At 38.0% G+C, this 12,223-nt stretch overlaps 2 long non-coding RNA genes across 2 annotated transcripts; one reads left to right on the top strand and one right to left on the bottom strand.

The window, feature by feature from the left end:
* Positions 1-294: 294 nt before the first annotated feature.
* On the bottom strand, positions 295-5,030 carry LOC111268624 (uncharacterized). Its single transcript, XR_002685317.2, has 4 exons — positions 4,914-5,030; positions 2,512-2,577; positions 2,188-2,243; positions 295-1,711 (listed from the first exon to the last, which is right to left on the bottom strand). It is a non-coding gene; the product is annotated as an uncharacterized LOC111268624 (long non-coding RNA).
* Positions 5,031-5,444: 414 nt separating this feature from the next.
* On the top strand, positions 5,445-6,489 carry LOC111268625 (uncharacterized). Its single transcript, XR_002685318.1, has 2 exons — positions 5,445-5,621; positions 5,901-6,489. It is a non-coding gene; the product is annotated as an uncharacterized LOC111268625 (long non-coding RNA).
* The last annotated feature ends 5,734 nt before the right edge of the window (positions 6,490-12,223 follow it).

Below are 12,223 nucleotides of genomic sequence, written 5' to 3' on the forward strand. Positions count from 1 at the left end.
AATAACTTCTCTGTATCGTAGAGCCTATTTTCAAGGTGCAAAGTTCGTTAATCAATGACTTATTTTGTTATACGATTTATATTTCATTAAACAGTTAAGGACACATGTGTGGTGGCTCGTTAACTTGCACAGGCAAACTGTCGCATGCCAGTTTCAATTATTATTAGTAAGTTAGTAGTGTGAGATATATGAGGTGACCAAGTTTTTCTTACCCATTTTTAAAAATATTCTTTGAGGGTTTGTTGTCCACTGCAGAGGACGGTAGGTACCTCAATTAGCGAATTGTACCAAAATATTATTAACTGCTATCTTCTTTATTCCTCCTGAGATGCTGTGGATCGAAGCCTACATGGGGGTGTGTCATTGGCTAGCATTGTTTGTAATTTATAGTCTGTGGAAAGTGTTAAATACTACATCTTTTCAAGGAGGCAACTTTTTAACGAAGTTTCAATTTCAATACGTGTCCGTTAAACTTCACGTAATATGTATCTACCGCCTGTACGCTTGAACGAACGATCGTATGAATACAGAATGATCGATTTATACACATCACATATTCCATAATACCATAAATGTAGAACGACGTAACGGTTTTTTTTTTGGTTAAATACTAATTGGTTCTAGTTCTAGAAATCTCTTCAATAGAGTTATTACCTGATTTTACTAAGGAGGGTGGGGAATTTATTTTACCTATATTCGAGCGTACGAGAGCATATCGAATTAATGTTACTATATGACCTTTTCGTTTAAATGAAGGATTCGTCGTTGATCAACGATGAATGACATTTGTACCGAAAAACGCGCATCTGTACCCATAGATCTTCTAAAGTGGCCAAACGTGGCTACACAATACATAACGACACTGCAGCATCTTGCGCTTTATATATATATATATGTTTAGAAAGAGAAGATGGAGCTGTGGAAAGGGAAGACAGTAAAATGGGTCAGGGTGTGCGTGTCTGTTGATGGATTTAGTTGGATTAGCGCAGTGTTATATACGAACTGGGTCGTGCCTTGTGAGAGACCCATATCGGTCGCATGCTACAAACAGAGAGAATGGGAGAATATCAGCAAAAAACAACTCGATCGCATTTCAATTAGGAGATCTCTCTCCCTTTATCCAAATAAATGAAAAATGCTGTAAGCTAATAGGCAAAAAAATGCGACTTTTCCTATTTTTCGATGCAGCAAATGGTTGGTCTACTAAGTGTATTTTTCCCGAAGCTGTGGTTAGGGAGCTTCGAGAATTTGGGATGCCATAATCAACAAACTAGTAAATACTAATTTTTTTTTAAATAGTCGACTTATCTGCTGTTATTAGATTGTATGGAAACGAATCCATATGTTAGTCCGTTATAGTGAGAACAATTTTTTGACCCCTGATTAACCATTATTATATTTAAAAGATTGACGGAAGGGAATTTGTCTTCAATGAGGTATGGAATATATGCAGTTGTATACGAAGGTAAGAGAGAATGCCTTCAATAATGCTGCTAACACTGCCGGGAACGAACGCATTTGAATGTGGGGTGTTGCATCTCCGTAGCACGCGGTAAAATAGTGGCCGCCGGGATGGTTCAATAGGTACGTGTCCCCTTACGAGACTTATAACCCTGTGAACCTCAATAAGAAACGTTCATTTCATGGCGCTTATGAAAGCTGATCGTCTGCTCTAAAGGTGATGCAGTTTGATGCGTTGAACTCGCAGTATCTGTTTCAAAATCGTCCAGCAATTCTACGGTTAAAATAGCACGGCCTATGTACGATTACCCCCTAAGGTCCCATCGGCTTTAGAAGACGTTTATTGCATTTCAGGCACTTGTAAGTAAGGCTAAGTTAAGTTAGCTTCGCAATTGGCTTGTTTTTGACATGAATCGCTGCGATATTGTGAATCTGCATTCTCATCAGCATTAGACAACTACTGGCGGGCCATTTTTGTAAAACTTTCTATTTCATTGTTAACATTTTATATGGATCGTCCCATACAGCTCGTTTGAAACCTAGCTTGCCCAGCGATCGTCTTCATTTGACGATAAACTTAAAATGTCCGTAACACTCAGACATGGCTAACGATAAACAAATAATTCGAGATACTTAAAATTATATATATTAAATAAGGTGACATTTTCTAGTACATGTCTTTTTCCTCATTGTGACATTTCCTTAAATGAGAAGATCTCAACGTACGCACATAAGAAGAATCGCGGCGGAAACCGACGAGCAGTGAACTTTACCTGCAAGACCTACACAATTCAAATAAAGTTTATGCTGTTTTTTTTTTGGCTAATCGTTTATAATAATGCTTCGACTAATCACTATCTTGGAGTCTCAAAAGAGCTTGCTCCTGCTGACGGCGGCTTAGGAGTCAATGAGAATCTATATATGAAATACATAGAATTTATCCATGTTGCGAATGAGTTGTTGATGTACAATTCTATGTGACAATATTCCTAGTCAATGACTATGGAAAAACTTTTATAATTCTCCTAAAAAATATACGTTTAGACGTACCTTCATCAAACAAATATTTTATTTCTAACGAAATATGGCTTGAGAATCCTTTCGACCTTTAACTGCCTGAAATACGTCAAGTTTGGCGTTAAATGCGAGAACCTTCATTGTAGATCAGTTCAGCAGGATCACAATATACATGCAAATAACGACTAAATTCAGGGCACTGGAGGGAATTTATATCGCAGCTCACCCTCTCAGCTCAGATTATTCTGCATATTGATACTGCATCTATATCTGCATATTTAAAACGCAACTAATATATAGAGAGCACGACATTACTAAATCAAAAGGCCTTTCAAACAGCTTGATATTAATTCAAAGTAATGTGTAATATAATAAGTATAATATAATATAAAAAGTAATAATTCCAGGTAATAATATTTAGTTATAATTAGGCAATAATCTTTTGTTATGAAAGACAGACAAGGTAGTTTGTTTTCTGGTTCACATAGGACCGAAACTGCACCAAAAGATAAGTTGTGGTGCACAACAAACAACACTTTAGCAAAGCGAAATTTGCCAAAAATTAAAGAAAAGTAATATTCTTTATGTTTAGTGTTTAAGTAGATGTTAAGTTATCGCGTTTTATGAAAGTAGTTACGCGTAACATTGTTTTCATTTTGTCCAACTTAGCATTTTTTTTATTAAGGATAAATTCATGGAATGTATGGTGACTCAGACCATTTTGGCATTCGCTATATTAAAAAAAAAAAGAAATTCCTACGATGTAGTGTACTCTTTTGGATCGGTTACTTTTCATCACTCTTGTGATTAATAAAAGAATAGAAGGTGTTCAAAATCTCACAACTTAATGAAACTATACAAGGTGTTTCGAACATCCTATCTCTTATGCACTTACCATGCCAGCTTGTTGATGGGCTTTTTATGAGAAGGTTTTAGTTTTCTTTAATTGAGACTGAATACACTTTCTTGTCAGACCTCTGGCCCCTGTCTTCGTACATGGTTTGGTACGTTATATTAGGATATTGTTTATAAACAACCATAAATTTACATGTAGGGGATTTATAGGGGTTACTACGGATAAATGCGTTTTTTGTTTTTAACACGTGACTCTAGCAAGTCTCTAACAAAACAGTATTAAAGCCAAGCTGGTGGGTGTTACATAAAGGGTTTCGGTTCGCCGTGGCGTAAATGCAATTGACTACAGCATATTGAGCAAACAACAAAGGCATCACTGACCATTCTTCTGCATGGCTTTGCGTTCTACTTCCTATTAAATTTGGCCTCTAGTCACCTATCGTCCCTCAAAGTCACGATGACAGTAAATAACATCTGCAGTAGCGGATCAGTGGCTTGTGCTAGCTGAGGGAGGCCATTGCAGGTGATATCATGTAAAGATGTGTGCATCAGAACAATGAGTAAGCAATCTTTGTTTATGACAACTAATTCAAGCAAGGAATGGTTATATCATTACCGAGTCGGCTGTTACCAAAGGCCACACACAGGCCATAGAATAATATCGTTACTTAAGGTGACCGCGTGTTCACGTTGACTTGTGCACAACCAGAACAGAGTACAGTAGACTCCAATTCAACAAGCATCTTTAAGGCCAAACAGGACGATTTTTAGGCCAAATTCGTGTGCCGTACTGTACATCCTTTAGCACGATGGAAGTTAGTTAATGCTAAGATAACAACTTTAAATGGGGTTCTTACTTGCAGCTAACGTTTGGCTTGAAATTAAACCGTTCGGCAAACAAATGATGTTGTCAGACTAAACCAATATGCTTATGTGTACAGAAGATAATATCCAGATGCGTCATGGGGTATTGTACTAATTATGCCATCATAATCAACATTGCCAACAATTTTAACGTTGACTATAGATACATAACAACGAATTAGGATAATGCCTGGGTTGGAACCCCGGTTTGATGTTTCTTGAATCAATAAAAAATGTTCGATAAAACACTCCTAATGGTTTTGCGGACGACTGCGATCTGATTTGAGGACAATTCAAGCGTACCTTTTCAGGAAGAGTCTCTCATGTTAGAAAGAAGAGTACAACCTCAAGTCGAGTAGTCTAGAACAGTTCACACTCACCTATTGAAACCAAACAATTGCTTTTTCTATGACGTGAATGGGCTTTCAGGCGCATATCAATATAATATCAGCTTAGGCAAAATCCAATTAAAAACTTTTTTTTTTTGTTAGCGACCAACAATTGAAGTCAATAATCCGTATTTCCGTTTCTTTCCGTTTTAGAGCCGCGTGTACCGGAATCTGTGTAAACATAATATATGCTTAGTCGCCTACGTGACTCTTCTATGTCCGGACGCATCAAGTTCAGTTATATGATTTATTGGAAAATAAAGTACTGTTTCAATCGAAATCTGATCGTATGATTAAATAAATGATATATTATTTTGTGCGCTTAACTGTTTTCGTGAGACGCGAGCTTGTTGAAGCCATCATCTACGTGGATAAATCGTTTCGTATTTTATTGCACAGGACGTATAAAACTCGGCCTGCTAACTTAATTTTTCGTTCCTTTAAATCAGCATTTGTTTCTGTTACGAGAACATTTGAGGCGATCATAAATCGTCTGCAATGTTTTTTTTTTAAAAAGTGACTGATGTTTGATTCGAAGAAGGCGATATATTCTTCGGTTTTAACCTATTCATGTTTATGTCCTTTTTTTAGACTGTTCTGTTACAACGCCAAAAAGAACTTTCGAAAATAATTTGAAGCGTTGACTGAAAACATTTATTAGAAATATATTGCAAGTGCATTTCAAAACAAATCCATGTTGTATGTTTATAATCCAGAATCGGTTGGCCACCGATGTTTTCGATCAGCTGCAGAGAGTTGTTGAGAAGTTCCTTATCTCTTTATTGATCGCTAACAGTGACCCTTCTTACGACCGGCTTTGGCGTACTGCGCGAAGCGTTTAAAGAGGTTAAACTAACGCATGCGTCGTCTGCACAGATGTTATGAAGATAGTATGGACAGTATCCTTTCTTTAAGCACACGAAGCTTTGGGACGTTGTAGCTATTCGCAGACCCTCAAAGCAGTATTCATCATAAGCGAAACAAATTATATTAAAGAGAAAACGGATCTGGCTGTAAAGATAAATTGTTAGATCAGTAAGTGACATTTGCTGTACGATGCCATGATGTGATATTTGGAAGATCAATGCCTCCTATTTGTTTGCATTGCTCCACTTGTTATGATCTGATACTTCCAGTGGTAGTTTGTTTCTTACTGCATTTTTTAATAGTTCATATGCTGATAGTGTGCATTAGTTAATAGTACCTTTCATTTAGAGACCATTTATTGGCTTTATCTTTTGTTTAGTATGCTCTCTATACCTTAGCTTGCTTACGTTCATAATTAACGGCATGACCGACATATATGTATAACAGGTTACGTGACAGGACCGCTAATATGCGGAATCTTCAATGAAGTCGAGGAGGGCGTACAGAAACATTGTTTTCAACGTCTGTCTTCAAGCGGCGAAAATGACAGCTCTCATGCGAATATTATGAGCTATAACATTTTCTCTATAATTTGATAGATAATGACAGAGCCCGCATATCTGCCATTTTTTGACCTGCAGCGAACAGGATGTAATGATTTAGGATGCAGTCCATAAAAAAATTAGCCCCATAATTACATATGGCTTTTACTTATGACGAAATGGGTCGCCCGCATGAGCTAACCATGAAATGTTTCCAGTCATTTAGCCGCAAAGAATCGTTGCAGTTATTAATGTTTCATTTTAAACATCTCTGGAAAGTTTGTGATCTTTGAGAAAGCCAAGAGCCCATGTTTCAGCCCAAGCGGAATGTTTTCAAATAAAACGGTCTTCTAGTCCAGATAATCAGTTGGACGAGAGGCGTATTCGAGTGCGCGTTGATGGATTAACGCTTGCTTTAGCAAAAGATGATTTTGTTAAAAGAGTTCAGTTTTATATAAATAGGATACTAAATAAAGACACAATGGCTAAACGTATTGAGTTGATTATACATAATCTAAACAAACTCTATCCTCACTATTCTCTTTCTAGACCGAAAAGTGGAAAAATTATAAAAACCTGAATTCCTTATGGCGCTAATTTTCTGCAAAATTTTCAACCATATAAAAAATTATCGGCTTGTTGTTCAAGTAAGCAGCATCGCACACTCGGACTCATCTAGAAAATTCGCCGTTTCATCAATTTTTTGTGCAGTGTATCTTAGCGGTCACACGTGTGAAATAGCTTTATGTATTTGCATAGTTTGTGTGACATGGGTCGTTGGCGGCACTCGAAGCAGCAGCCCCTTGTTTCTTTCAAGCGGAGGTCCGATCGTCTAGGTCTTTGCCTCTATCCCACGTCAGATCGGGATTTTTGTTACAAAAAAAGTTCCTAGATGAACAATTGCCGATTTCTAAGTCGGAACCAACTACACATGGCACCAAGCTTTCTACAGCTTACCTTTCGCGTTTTCTGTACAAGACTGCTCGTTCTCCGACGCATCTTTTTGTTTAGATCGCTGTACGAATTAAGGACTGTAATCTGTTGTTCTGGGTTATTTTTCTAACTCAAACTGCTTCTCTGAGTTTTGTGAGTCGCTGTTTTGAGACGAATCGGAGACGGTTTACTCCGGACGAACTCCGTGGGACACTGCGATATCCAGACTTATTCGTGAAACACTTGTTTGGATAGAATTTTTTTGTAACCTATTTAGTAAATGAGGCAAAATTTCGTTTTTGAATTTAGGCCATTCTTCATAACCTAGATCAAAACTCCTACTGTATATCGTCATGTAGCATAACGACTAAGCATACTGGAATCATTTCCATTGGCCGGTTTCTATCGATTTCTATCAATTTATTGGACAGCGCGTTTCTTTTTCGGGTAGATTAAGCTTGCGTCATCCGAGTCAGGCCGGTTGCGCTTCTTCCAAATGTTTGAGAGGCCCAGACCTACCTTAATTGTTGTTAAGCAAGTGAATCGACTTTGTTGCTGCTAGTTATATGTTTCGCTCCTCGTGTTACATATTTCACAACATGCTTTTGATTTGAAAGTATAACAAACGAATTTCTGAAAGAGTAACTCCCTTCCTAGCTCCTTAATTGTTGATGATTTTATCCTTCTGTTTTTTGCCGGGACCGTCCTCGTCTAATTTTACCCATCGCCTTCCTTTTCGAAAAGCAGACATAAGTAAAATTAGCTCGATGGTGAACGTTATAGTGTTCTTTGTACCTAGATCTCCGATTCTCGGTCAGCTATCGTGTTCAGCTACGACGAACGCGGCTGTGTAAGTAAGCTATATAATAGTTCAGGAAAATGGCGGATTTTCCAAGCAATGTTTTGAGAAGGCCAACCTGTGAAGAAAGGTCAATAGCGACTATAATAACTGGCATATTTCGGCCTACAACACTAAATTACTCCAATTAGCAGACATGCAATATTGGACAGCAACGGATTCGTGGCACTTGATCGTATCAAGCATAATTTTGCTCGTGTTTGTTGGTTATTCGGTCTATTCGGAATAACTTCGAAAACATAATTTCATGCGCCGTTCGGTGCGCTGTAACTCATAAACATGGCAGCATCTCCAGCATCGAATGGTCCTTTTTCTACTTAATTTGATTACGGGCTAAATAAAAAGTTCAGCTTCTAGACGTCCTGTGTTTTCATAGATAGAATCAGGTCTGAGGCTATCTTGTTCCGACAGGGGTAAAGAGTTGTTGTTCTGTTCCTTATAGGTCAAAAAGACGGTGGCTTTAACCGCACTATTTTCAGTAGGGTTTTTTCGAGTCGATCGCAATTCGACCGCCGAGATCATCCTTCCTGACCATTTTCTGATCCTCTTGTCCGGATACCGGACTGTTCCGTGATTGATGTTGTAGTCGTCAGTTCTTAGAGTTCTCTCGGCAAATTTCGTCTTACACCGTAGTTGCTTGAAGTTTGTTTACTACACACAAGCTACGAGCAAATAATTGTCGCGCTGATGGCGGATGTTGAGAAGGGCTTAGCCAATTAGTCGGCTATGGAGTAAAATAATTTAAGCGTGACAGAATTTCCATCTAGGCCAAGTCGCAATAACGCTAGTACCCAAATCAATCGCTTTAAACCCTCAATCTCTATGACACCACAACTCATGTGGCCAAGTGCTGCCCCGTCCGTATCAGCAAACGACTCAAATAATCAGAGAAACCCCACCAGCGCACGCGAAATTTCATCGCCTAGCTGACGGACGAAGCAGGAAATCATTAAAGGCTCTAACAGTACATACTATATGGATTAGGTTGTCCTGAGTTATTTCTCGAGGTAAATAAACTGACTAATTTTAAGAGGTCATATATAATTTAATACTGAAAATCCCTAAAGAACGTAGCATCTGTTTCTGGATGTTAAGGAAGTTGGTGCAATTGAAGATTGATTAGCCTACGGGACAAAAAGGCCTTTAGCGGAAGAACCGTTTGTCACCGGTGGAATCATTCTAAAAACGGAAATTGGGATGTTGAATATAGCAGATGACTGGCTTTCGGGGGGTTTCAATGGAAAAATTTAGTTGCTGTAGCAGAACAGAGCATGGACAATACACTATCCTTCAGCGTATATAATTGTAATGAAAATACTAAAAATAAGAGAAAAAAGCAAAACAATGGGTTTCCCACAAACTGAATCCAGTAGATCTGGAGAGACGTATTCGACGACTACTACCAGCAGGAAAAAGCTTGGAGTACACCATCGGCATAGGCGAGACATTAGTCAGTCTGTTGTGGCCCAGCAAAAAAAACAGGCTAGAAAATAACGCAGAACAGGACAACAAGCCCCATATTGTCCTGACTTTTATTACTTCGATAGCGTGGCTTACCGTACCGTTATTTCCCTGAAACAAACTATGAGATGAATTAAAGGTTTGTTCGCATAGGCAGAACATCTAGGAGTGTTAAATAAAAATAATAAGAAAATCAAATAAAAAATAAGCAAGCCATTAATAACAAAATCACGTATAATAATGTAAATCGCAGCTATTAAGAAGTTCCCAGATCGCCTATCACCTAACAAATACCTAAACATTTCATTCTATTTTTTTTTACTTGGCTTAGAAATTACTACAGTCTTTCGACCCGCTCAGTAACTTTGGACAGTGCAACATATTCAAGGCATATGTTTGTATGCAAACAACATCTTAGAAGCTAATATGTGTATGGGCTTTGAAATAAAGCGAAGTATGAGCAATTTAAGGCTCTTAAGTCCTATAGTTAAACACTCTAGGACTCCGTAGGCGAGAGTATCGCTTATTGCATCGTGTTCCTCCTATCTGAGTTGACTAAATGTCTCTGCTAAGAAAACCGAGGCACCAGCAAAGGTTATACCCATAGGATCGTTGTTTCATGTCCCAATCAGAAACCTCTAGGACGATTTTTCTGCACATTTTTGAACACCCACGGCTATTTTTATGACGTAAATGAGTCCTCGGTATCCCCCGTTTGCACTTCAATGGTGGCGAACTGCATCTTTCGTACAGCTCCACCAACCATGATTAGTTCAACTATAGAATAAATTCAACACAATGTGGAACCATCACACTCATAATATTAGAAGTTAATTTCGGCATCTGCTATATGAAGAATAGTTCTTTTTAGGTCAGAATTATTATGTAGAATTTGCATTCGTCATATAATGCATAGCTAGGCAGCAAAGTATTGGATTATGAACAACGCGCATTTCTATTTAAGACTCGCCACCTCGAAGATACTTTCGTCCTTAAGCAGGAAGTAAAGGCTTTTTCCTTCGTAGAAGTAGGCCGTTTGGGCTTGCCTCGTTAAAGAATGTTGGTGCCGCATCTTCTTGAATTGATATTTTTTTAGAAAGAATAAGGTCGGTACTTCGACTTACAGACGAGGTGTGAATCGACGAACAATCATGTTATCCACACGCATTTAATAGAAAATACTCAATGTATATAGGGTGATTTCTTAATATGCGATCAATTGTACCTTTCCTTGTAGCATTTGGTTTAAGAATGAGACGGCTTAGGCCAAAAGACCTGTCCCGCGAAAAGCAAGGGTGAGCTTAGACCTAGTCGTAGGCTTTCCTTATGCGATACAAATCCACAACGAACCTGAATTGAAAATTCCATCTCGATAGTTTTGAAATCTGGATCCATTCTATAGGACCGATGAGGCGTCTATTCTAAATTTTATTCAAAGCTATTATAGCTAAGCGGAATGGCTGATAGCGTGAGAGTAAAAATTATTAAGTATTAATTAAACGTGCTTAAAGCGCTATACTTGGGTTCTTTTCGTTGTTTTATCAAAGTATACAAGTATCAATGTACTAGGCCAACTAAATGCTACAAAAAGCCCCACGGTGCAGATTCGTTTCAGGGGCTTTGCGTGGCCGGAATATCTGTTTTCAAAGAGATAACTGACTGTGGAGTAATTTGTCCCTTGGAGACATGGGCATGGAACATTTTGGCTAGTCCATCGGATAAAGTGAATGTCAAACACTCAATAATTTTTCAAACCTTCTTCAGCATGAAGTCTGAACTCGTTCCATAAGTTATTACAGGTAGGGATATGGCATGGTTATATATATTTATAAAATGTAAAAAATCTCAGCAAACACCAATATACGCAGAAAAATGGAAGCCCTTACTTTTGAGCTTTGACACAGTTACTGTAAGCTCCAATGGATATTTATTGGGGCCTGTTGTGGTGAAAAATGTTTGCTTTTGAAAGGTAAATATGTAAATCTAAGGATCATTAAATATATCTAAATATACAGCGTAGTGTATAACTTCGGACTCCTGTGCCCGTTTGGATTAGCCATTTGGCTTACCTTATGGTCTTGTTGGAACAAACCAAATTCAACACTTTTGACTATGGGTCTAATATCTGACATGGCTACTGCACAATCCGGTCCTTGAAATTAACAGAATTGAGACCGAACGGTATAATAGCTAACCGCCATAGGCAAAATAGCTTCAGAATCAAAATCTCGCGCGACCGACTGTAATATTGGCACATATGATTTCGCACAGGAATTCCGAGCGATTCTTCATAGCTATATATATATATATATATATATATATATATATATATATAAAGTTGTCGAAAAGTAATTATCGTTCTTCCGGCTAAATAGATACTAACTTACATATCTCAAATAATATAAGCCGCCTCGGGTCGGAGCAAGCTCTGACAACAGTATGTGTTTTAAAATTGTCGCGCTGCTTTTACTAAAATCATAGATGAAGAGCTTTGAAGATGGACGAATTTCTATAAATAATCACTCTATTTTACAATTTAATGTGGGGCACAAACGCTGCCGAGGCCCATAAAAATGTGTGCTATTTCTAGTCAAGATGCGCTGTCAGAGGAAACGGGTCTCGCCTATTTCGTTTTTGTGGAAATTTCGATGTAAAAAATGCTTCTCGTGGTGATCCACTGGTTGCTAAACATCGATTTGAGAGTAACCATTACATTGTCAAAGAACCAAATGTTTACCACTACAAGGTTTTAAGCAAAGCTGAGTAAAGAACGAAGCTCGATATTTGAACGGCACATGAATAGATGCAAAAGACTTTGCCAGGTTATAAATCTATCTGCAAAACTCTACCGAGAAATACAACAAATCGAGCCATTTCCAAAGCGGCTGACTACGATTAATGAGAAATAAATAATAATGGGAAAATTAAGATTAAGAAAATGTGCTTTACAGTCTGTGGACAAAATCAAACTGGCG

This window comes from Varroa jacobsoni, unplaced genomic scaffold, assembly GCF_002532875.2.
Source record: "Varroa jacobsoni isolate VJ856 unplaced genomic scaffold, vjacob_1.0 scaffold_1303, whole genome shotgun sequence".
Classification (NCBI taxonomy): domain Eukaryota; kingdom Metazoa; phylum Arthropoda; class Arachnida; order Mesostigmata; family Varroidae; genus Varroa; species Varroa jacobsoni.